The sequence below is a fragment of the Buteo buteo genome, chromosome 20 (assembly GCF_964188355.1).
Source record: "Buteo buteo chromosome 20, bButBut1.hap1.1, whole genome shotgun sequence".
NCBI classification, from domain to species: domain Eukaryota; kingdom Metazoa; phylum Chordata; class Aves; order Accipitriformes; family Accipitridae; genus Buteo; species Buteo buteo.
In genome coordinates this window covers 13,397,123-13,407,888 of record NC_134190.1, presented here as the reverse complement: position 1 = coordinate 13,407,888, position 10,766 = coordinate 13,397,123, and positions in this window count along the sequence as shown.

The window sequence follows — 10,766 nt, the reverse complement described above, 5'->3', positions numbered from 1 at the left end:
GGGGACCCCGGCAGCCGTGCCGGCACCTCCGGGGAGAGGGAGGTCCCTCACAGAAAGGAGAAGCAGGAGAAAAGGAGTACCCGGCTGGTCCTGGGACCCCCCTCAGCCTTTTCTTAATAGTCCGGTGGGACACCATCCCTGAGGGAGCCTCCGGCAGCATCCCTTACGGGAGATGGGGAGATGGATGGGGACGCACTGTAAGGCAAGGAAGAGTGTGTGGGACATACCTGGATGCCTGAAAATGCCTAAGAAGCCGCAGGGTTAAGACATACATAGCGAAGGTCAAGAGAATGACAGCGTGGTGACGTGGGATGCATCATCCGGGACGGGCCTCTGCTTGAAGGCAGTGGCCTCCGGCACCCGGCTTTCTGCTGCGGGGGGGGCTCGGCGGGGCGCAGGGAGGTGGTGGGCGACTTCTCAGGGTCACGCCGTGGCCTGGGGCTGGAGAGACCCTTCCTGTTGGTGTGATTTGGGGAGGTCGGAGGTCGTTGCACTCACACTACGTATTATCAAATTTAAGCCAGTTTTTGCCAGCGTGATGTCTGTGGCTCAGGAGGCCAGGAATTCACACGGCAACAATTCCGGTGCTGTTTAATCGCTCCGAAAAATCAGCAGAGCCCAGAGACAAGACCACGGTTACAGGTATCAGCCAAAAAGTGGTGCTTGGAGAACATCGCAGCTGGATCAGCTTGGGACAGTACAAATAAGCATGGCGAGGGGGGCACAGGAGTGAAGGATACTGAGTAGTTTTCTGTAAAGTGCGTAATTAAATAACTAAATCACACTCTTTTCAACAGATAGCATGTTGCTAGCAACTGCCTAAATCATTCAAGTTCCACATGCCTCTATGGTAAACCAACTCCAAACCAACAAATGCAGTGGTGTCCCAATCTCCCTATTCAAATACATCATTGTATATTTTCTCAATTTAACTTCTACATAACAAAACTGGTTTTAGTTCACTCTGAAGCACAGTCATATGTAAAGAATGCAAACAACTGAGCCCCATCTCTCCAAACAGAAAGGCACGTGCCTGTTTACTGCAGTCTCACTCTACAGCACCTGCAGACATTTCTTTAGAGAAATCTGCAGTTTTGAAAACAGGACGGGCGATACTCAAGATGTCAGAGTGGATCCTGAGGTGCTCAGCACCGATTCCTACCAAACCAACTTCACTGAGAACGGCGCTGGGCCCACAGCTGCAATACAAAACCAGGCAAAGCAAACAACCTGGAGGCACACGCTTTCCACGGAGAGCTGTGTACCCCTGCCTGGAGCAAAGCGTGTGGCAGAAGCCCACCCACTTCACCTTGGGTCACCACAAAAAGGGTTTTCCTGTCGCTGTCGGGCTAGACATCTCCTGAGTGCCCCGTATTAGCTGTTCAGAGTATTCAGTGGGGCTTCACAGGCAAGGAATTGTCGCAAACCTTTGTACTGTAGGAAGATCTCCACACAGCTCCTTTTGTTTGGGGCAGGCTTTTGTGATCCCTCCTCTTGTTCCAGTACACGGTGGTCTTCCCAGTTCTTCCGTGTAAAAACAAAACAAGAAAATAAAATGCCTTTTCTTCTGACAGTTGCTGTGGTAACCTGAAATAACCACATATCCTAAGGAAGTGAAACTTCTAGGAAGAGAACTGTGAGAGTAACCCCCCTTTTTTAAAGATGTCAGCCTTGCATTGCTTCTATTTAAGCAAGGAAAGCACTTGACTTCTGCTCATTCTGACTGGTATTTTCTGCCTTTGCAACAGAATGGTTCCTGCCGTTGTCGGCCTGCCCACAAACTGCGTGTCACTCGATAGACCTCCGAGGGTCTCAGCACTTTGTCAGAGCTCCAGCTTCAGCTGGATTCTGCAAGGTCTTGGTTGGGGGTCCTCGACTTCTGCTGGGCTAAGGGTGCCGTGCACCATCCTGTAGGCGTGAGCGTTAAATGCTTGGTTCTATTTCTCTCTTTCAGTCTGGCTGGTGCCATGCTTCTGAATTAATTAAAATATTCAAATCACACAAAACCCTATGTGCCTGTCACTGCCTGCTCATGGAAAATGAGCCTATGCTGGAAATTCTACATCTAAAGGGCTTGAAGCTGACATACTGATGCCAGATCCTGAATTTTAGGAGTATGAACAGTAGAAGTAATCCTATGCCTAAAGCTGCACATACAGGATCAGTTCGTTATTCCCCCATGAGGACAATCCTGTTCCAGAAAAAGGAATCTTAATCCAGTAAAGTATAGAAGTGGAACATCCCCTTTTTGGAGTGGAAAGTAAAACTGTGGCATAGCTTTAAATCCTGCCACAGAGCACTTCTGGTGTGGCCACCCATTGCTTGTGGGGTGGGTCGGTAGCCCACCACAATTTAATCTCATTCTCAGCTCAAGCGGCAGGACATGTATATATAAGTCCTCTCACCTCCCTGGTATGCTCCTGAGCGTCCCTATTACAGCAGTGTAATGCTAGCCAGCCATTAAATCTGGGCACAACTGCCATTCATCAAATTTGGGTTAGTAATAGTCATCTGTTACTGTGTGGCTCTAGAAGTTTTGCCAGAAAATGGCTCACACAGAAAAGAAATGTTTGCATTAGAGTGGTGGAGTGCCAGGGAGGACGGCAGGACTCACGAGATTATCTGCAGCGTGGAATGTAAAGTGGATGTGCAGGAAGGACAGATAGTCCCAAAGGACACAGACATTTTCCAGATGAAAGTATCTTTTATTATCAGCACCTTTTATTGTTGCTCTACAAATTGTATCTGTCATGCACTTTTGAAAGTACATAGAGGGTGGGCATTTGCATTTGACAAGTTTTGCATGTGGATGCAGCAGGGGCAGGACACTGCACAGCAGCTGCTCTTCAGCAGAAAATGGGAAACATGCATTTGCCTTTCTTTAAAGAAAGGCTTTTACTGAATCACATTTTATTCCTTCTTGTGTGACTTGGAGGGTTACTATTTTCCATAGTTTGATCCATTTTTGACACAAAAGTAATTAGTGGCAATTGCGCCTTAGAGAATAAAGATGCTGACTGACTATGTGTTTTATCCCCTTGCATTTTTGTGATCTTACTGTCTCATTGGAGTCATAAAGTATTATGGGAATTCATGCATTTTCTTGGCCACTTATTAATTTGATTTCTACCTAACAGTTTTCCAGTCTTGCATTGTACTTTCACAAACTGGTAAACAATATAATTCATATAAAATACATGCAGAGTACCTACCACATACTGTTAATCAGCTTGCTGAAAGGACTCAGGCCCTGTGAAGGTTATTCTGGCCAAAAATTCACTCTCAAGTCTTCGACTGATGCAAACACAACCAAAGTGATGATGCAAAATTGTCTGAATTTGAGAAGAGGCCAGGGCCAAATCACAGGGCTTAAGAAGCCCAAGGGCAAGTAACTCCTGCCTCTTACGCTTGCGATGTGAACCATGCCTAGAAACACAAATGAAGTTGAATGAGCCTGTGGCTCTAACCTTGTGCTGTGCCGTGACATCTGTCAGCCCTGGTTTTTTTCAGGTTTCTTCATTGGTGTAGTGGAAATGATAGGGATACTTGCCTTCTGTCCTATACAAGCAAGCTATGAAGACTTCTGAAAGCTATTTCCATACTATCTACATTTTCTTCATGTGTCCTACACCCTCCAGTCCACTGCAGCACCTTCTTCTGCTCTCGCCAGTTATAGTCTCCAACAATTATCATCTCCCAGACTGCATCTGTGTTTGGGAGGAACTTCATCTAAATGTCTAAGAAGATCTCTCCCTGTTATTGTTTGAAAGTCATTTTAGGGCTCCCTTTTGCAATTACGCCTTCAACCCCCTCAGCAGAGAGGCATGATGATTCACCCTCTTTCTCTCCACATCCATGAACTTTATACTTCGCAGGGTAGGAAGAGGCTTTTGTACTATATTAGTAGTTAAAGTCCTAATTTTGGCAGTAGGCTTTATAGTAAGTAATAAGGAGTATCCACTACTGCAAACAAGGGATAAAGAAAGTAGTTTTCACCCTAAGGAAAAAAATAGATGGTATCTTTTGTGAGCACGACCAGTGAAGCTGGCAGGTTTTACTACTTCAGTTTACATCATTAACCTCTTTAAAGGAAATAGGTTATTGAAATAGCAGCAGCCACTAACCAGCCAACACGCATCTCCACCTCAAACAGAGGTGAGAGGTGTTGCAGAGTGTCTCTGGGGCAGGAACACCTAAAGGCGATGATTCTCATGGAAAAGCCAAGTCAGAGCTCAAGGACAGAGGCAGGCTGTGATCTGAAAGCAGCCTGGCTCTGGCAGCACTGTCAAAGGGTTATGTTTTCTGCACTGCAGTGACTACTCCTGCCAGGTGATCTGGGTTAAAACCACAGTACTGAGGTATGGAGCAGGAAGAACCAGCCAGGGGCAGAGAGGGGAGGTATTTCCCTCAGCTGATACTGCCACCAAAACTCAAGCGATGGCAAACGCTGATCTGAGGAAGGAGTCTGAATGGCTTTGGTGCATCACCCTGGAAAGAGTCTGAGAGGGGCAGGAGGGGCACAGTGCCCGCCTTGGGGGAAGAGGCCCTCTGGTTGTTCAAGACTTCCTTTGCTCAAGGAACCTGACTTTCTACATTCTTGTAAATAAGCAAAAATTGCATCCAAGGTGCCTGGCTCCATTAATAATTTCTCCTTCTAACTGGAACAAGTGTTCAAAGATTTCAGCAAGCCACTTAGCGAGTCAAAAAGCAGTCACAGCTCCCAAGCCTGGAGTCACCAAAGACCTCTCTTGCCTGGTGACTTTAAAAAATCATTCCTGCTGTGAAAACATGGACGGTCTGGTCTCAACAGTGAGGGAGAGAGTCACATTTCCAGCCTCAGCTAGCAGATTTGTAAACATGGGAGACCAGAGCCTTTGCAAAAAGACGTTCAGTTAGCTCATTCTGCTCTGTTGCCAGCGCAGTGTTGGAATAAATAAAATGCTCACTTATTGCTCAACAGTAACAAAAATAATTTGGAAAGCAAGAGGGATTGAAGCTTTATCCACTTACACAAACAATATAAAGAAGATAATGAGATTTAAAAAGCAGCCCACAGCTCTGTAATACCTGCAAACAATGTGGAGTGGGCACCTTTTTCTGTTCTCCCTCGATGTGCACCCTTCTGTTAAAAGGGGTTGTTTTAATGTGCAGTCCAAAGGCAAACCAGCTCCTCCTGTTTTAGTCTTTAGTTCATATGACAAGATCATCCCTCCTGAACACCTCTGGTGAGAGGGAGCCCTCGATGAAATGAGCTACTGACTGAAAATTCCTTTCATGCTCCTGTGGGGTGGTTTGACTGCAAAAGGTTTGCATGCACAGCCAGAGCACTGCTGGGACTGTGTTCTTTGTTCTCCTCCTCTCTCCCCCAGGCTGATTCTGTGAAGTACTGAGCCCTCCTGGAGCCAATGGGAGTTAAAAAAGTGCTCAACATCCTTCCAGCTTTGGCTACCTCATAATATAGCCATTAATATATGCACAACCTATTTTTAGAATCTGTAACATGTTTTCTGGGTAAAAAACTACTTGAAAGACCCCTTCCTCTCCCTCAGAGTTGACATTGAATTTGATTTAATAGAAGAGCCTGAAATTCTTTCCATTAAAAAGTGTATTATAAATGCTCAAGGAGCTGTAACTGCAGTTGAAAGCTAGGTATATTCCTGCCAAAGGGTAAACTAGCTTAATCTAATAGGAGAATATTTCTAGTGGAACAATTTACCCTTTATGAGCCTTTTTCCTGGAGACAACATAGAAAGTATATCTTCACTATGTTTTCAGCAGAGCAAAATAAATTAAATATACATACTTGCAGGTTACTAAAAAAATACTGGCATAAAAATATGCAAGACAAAATTTATCTGCGTTTTTAGACTCTTAGCCTAGTGCAGTCAGCCAGTTGGGCAATAAAAGGTCCACAGTACTGGCCTTCAGTATGGTTTGTAATGATCCTTTGTATGGCCTAACACTGCAAATTTGTATTGCGCATCAAAATAGAAAGCCCTAAAGTGTTCAAAAAGACGAGCATTATTATTCTGAGTCTGCAGAAGGGGAGACAGCCACGAAGCAGAGAAAGCAGCTTGCCTAGGACTGCAGAAAGAGGTTGTCCTAAAGGTTGAAATATTTGTAGCACTTGGCACATGGACTTGTACACAACCCTTAGAGAACATACTGTTTTGCAGGGGAAAAAAAAATCACATTGCATATGCCCACTAGAGCCATAAATGCACAACAGAGCCATTTGCACGTGCTAAGAAATCTTAGCTTTTTTTTTTTTAAAGGATGAAGCTGCTCTAATGTTCTTCCTTTCTTTTTCTCATTATTGTGAAGAAAAATTATTCACTTTAAAAATGGTAGGTGGAGGATAATAACTTCAAGTTGGGTGTTTTTTGCTACTGTTGTTAGTAACTGGAACAAATTCTTCCTCTGCTCTTGCTACACTACCCCAGGGTAAGCAATTGGCCTTGTTTTAGATGCTGAAAACTCTGATTGTATCCTAACCAGTGGTAACTCTCCCTTAAAACATACGAGCAGTCCAGCTGACCTGCAGTAGACTACTCATGCTCTCAAAATTAAGGGCATGCTAAGTGCTTAGCTATGACAATATGGAACCCTTCACCATCTGCTCAAGGCAAGAAGTTCTCAGTGAAAGAAATACATAAGGAAGTCACAGCAACAGGAATGCTGAGTATGAAAGACATGCAGGATTGGACCCTGAGCCTGATGAACAAGTATTACTGAATTGCATTCATTCACATAGCAGCATCCATAAGATACAGCTCATCAGTGTTTGCTGCTTCAAATACTTCAAGTCAAAACAAGCGTGAGTGATTTGATGTGTCTACATGGCATAATTAGAGATGTAAACAATGACTGCCATTGCAGAAACTAGAGCAATATGCTAAGTAATTACCTGAGTTATTTCAGTCTGGCTATATTCTGCATCATTAGTATAATTACGGGAATTAAATTCAAGCCCATCATACATTTGGTAGTTCTGTTTGTGCACAACAACCTCATCCTCAATTTTTATGATGTTTCCTTGATCGTCAGGGTGGCCCATACTCTCCCCTATTTTTCGTTATCTGAGCCACAGAGGAAAGACCCATTAACGAAAACAAGGTTAATTATGTTTTCATCAGAATGGCTTCAGAAGGGATTCCTTCTGAGAAACAGCAGAGTGGGGAGTCCATTCGTTCTGTTCCTTTCCTCCTTAAAAAATAAAGTAAAACCACACAATGAATGTCTCTATTTACATTTCAGAGTTCTTTTCATGCCTAATATGCCCATGTGAATGTACCAAACACGAGTGAAGCGTGAATAATATGTGACTATTTTTCCTTTTTTTTCCTATATTGCTCAGCACTCTATTTTTCTAACTCTTCCCAAGAGCAAGAAGGAAACCATTTCCCTGCCCCCTCCCTCTTTGTTTCTTTTTCTTCTTATTCAGGACGAGGCTTGTAGTGAATCTGTTAGGACTATTGTGCTATATTCATCAGTTCTACTTGGCGCAGCTCATGTGTGAATCAAGGCTCTTTTCTCTATGAGAAAAGATATTTCCCTTTATAGTGTTCTAAGTCAATTACTGTGTTGGCCTTACGTATTTTTTCCCTTCCAGACAGACATATGATAAGTATTTTCCCTAAAGCCCTTTTTATTATTTGTGTATTATAAAGACCAGCGTATCTTCAACATACATATGCTTTGGTTCATGCATGCTTAACGCATGCTGAAAAAGGTCATGAAAGGTAACATAGCACCTTGTTCTTACAAATAAAGGACAAGATCTGATGGACAACTCTTATCACTCTCAATATAAGGAGGTTAACAAAGAACCTACAAAATTTTTGTGTTTGCATAGGACAGTGACTGTTTTTCCCTTAAACAAATCAGGTCAGTTACTTCAACCAAGGGTTGACTCTCAGCTGAACACACTGTGAAGCCTCAGAGGAACATGAAGAATGAAGCAAAAGACATACAGTTGTTTTAGTACAGATTGCTGGAAAAACAACCTCTACCCATGTTAAAAACCTTTGGGCTTGATTGCATAGATGCTCCAAGCACAAAAATCGATCAGGTTTCAGCATTAATGATATTTTGTTTGTTTTATTCAGGAGAAGATGGAACGCAAAGCCAGTGGGAGTTGTCTGGTTCTTGTTTCTATACAGCACAGTTATAAAGCTCATTGTATTCCAGTGCTAATCCCACTGGACAGCAGCCTAAGTTTCAAGTGCAGTCAGGCCCAAATTAGACCGGTTAAAAAATCTACAGAAGCCTCCTGGTTTCAGCACACAATGTTGTCATGTCCCATGGGGCAGAGCCAACAAACACTGCAACATGGTGCACCAACCCAACTCATCTTGTGCGAGAGGGAGGGTCTTTACCATCAATGTCAAAAGTACAAGTCCTCAATTTCTGCTGCAAGCTGAGGCTATGCAGCAGAAATTGTTGTAATATCCTACTGCAAGATTACTGTAAATGCAATGCATGTTTTCTTTAGGCCTCCCCAGCACGGTTTTGCCCCTAGTCATCACGATATGAGCCCAATGCAGTCCTTAGTCCAAGACCATCTCTTCTGTTGCTTCAGTGAAACCAATACAAATAGAAATTAATTGTATTAGAAGTTGGCAGTTGTGCATACAATCACTGACCCCAGAAAACAACTGGAAATTAAGAGAGTTCAAGAAGCCCTGCCCTAGAAGAACTAGGTTTTATGGGAATACTTAAAAAGAATTTGACTTAATAAAATTAAAGATGCAATACAATGAGTAAGCAAAGAATTATTTAATACAGTCTTCTTATGGAAAATGTATACTGTCTAAGCAGAGCCAAAGATAACAAAAGAAATCATAAATATCTAAAGAGAAAAGAAAAAGGTTTCTGAAGAACTCTAGTAGGGAATTTACCAATGAGGGCTGAAAACCTTACTTAACTTCAATTCAGGGACTAACTGTCAAAGAGATTTTCACAACCTCTGTAGATGGGAACCTCTGCATGAACAGGGGTTCCCTGCTGCAGGAACACCAGCTTGGTGCCAGACTCTTCTTTTATGCCAGACCCTAGCAGTGTCATCACTAACAGTGAATGATTTAATTATATAAGGCAAAGAGACATGATAATACAATCTTATCTTAATCTAAGTATGGTAAAAATTGCATCTACTGGCTAGTTTGTTGATCAAGCTGCTTCTCTTCAGTTGTTGCCTGCAAAACACTAAGGCTTGTTTTTCCTCTCCTACCACTTAGGTTTCTCAGTTGTCTTTTTTCCCATTGCCCTAACTCAAGCTGAGGTGACAAACACTGCCTAGAATTGTTACTTGTAGCTGCTAAACTAGTACTCATATTTTTTTTCCTCTAATCTTTAGTGAACATCCTATGTTAGTTCTTATCTTATTTCATGGTAGCTACTGCACTTAAGCCTACTAAAAAAGTTAAGATTAAATGAGAGGTACATACAGTTAGCTAGATGTTTCTTATCCAAACAAGAGATGCACATTCCACTATTATGTGCAATTTTCTTTGAATTGTATTTACTTTTGGAAACCCATTTGACAGTGTATATTCCCACTGTATGCTCTGTTTGAAAAAAAAATAATACCGTAATGTTTTTTGTGAGGATCTGTTTTCTTTGCATTTCAATTGCTTTCTCATAGCATTTGTGATCAAAAACCCATAATGCTGCTTGTGCAGTGAACCTTCTGAAGAAAAAGATCTAGAATTAAAAGTGCTGTTAATATTATAAGGATACTGTTTGCTCACAGGGTCCCAAATGCAAAGCAAGATTTGTTAGTTGCTGCAAGAAATTTCTAATAATTCAGCTTGCAGGACTGGATGGGAATAGAGGGGGAACAGTCTTTGTGAGGACTAAAGGCAACAGGGGACGCCTTCTCCCTCAGCCCTAAAGATATTCCCCATAAGAATTGGAAGTTTTTCTGTCTCTGAACATTTTGGAGTCATGTAACTACACAAACGCAGCTTCATTGGTGCAAATCACCAGGGAGCTCTGATCACTCCCATGTACAACTATGTGTCAGCACAATTAAACACAGATGCCAATTAAGCCCATGCAGAATTAAGCACAGAATAGGAACTTTATAGCAAAATGCTTCAATGGGACCATAATTTCAGTTTTCTTTTCCTTCCTAAAAGGAGCCACCAGGAAGGATCTAGAGAAGACAGAGGCATCTGCATAGATGAAAAAGAGATGAGAGGCCTTGGGAAGACCTACAGGGAATAAGAAAACCGACAGTCTAAAGCTTCAAAAGCACAGCAGCTTTCTCATCTTTTTAGCTGCACAGAAAAATCAATGCTAGGACCTTGTATCCTCCTATCCTGAAAGGAAGCAAGAAACACAAAGGCAAAACAGCGTAAATATCAGCCATCTGCTTGGGGGGAGCTGCCAGTCTCATGGTTTCCAATAGGCGACGGACGGACACAAGCCCGTCCTTCTGGCAGGTGGGGCAGCGGCAAGCTTTTGTTCCTGCCTTGCCTCGACTCACAAATGCCACCTTCTTTCGAGCAAGAAGTTGAGCAACTTCTCTCTTTAGAGTGACTTGATTCCACCACATGCCAGAAGAAACCCTGTCTCCAGTGTAGTTAACAACATAACTATTTTATATAAGCCAGCTCCTTGCGCAACAGCTAAGTAAAACAAGGGGAACTCTTTCAACTTCCTCTTCTCCACAGTTTTCATTTTAAAAAAGCTCATCTGTGTGTGTGTGTGTCTGTGTGTGTGTGTGTGGAGAGATTCAGCTGCCTCCTAATTGTTCCCTG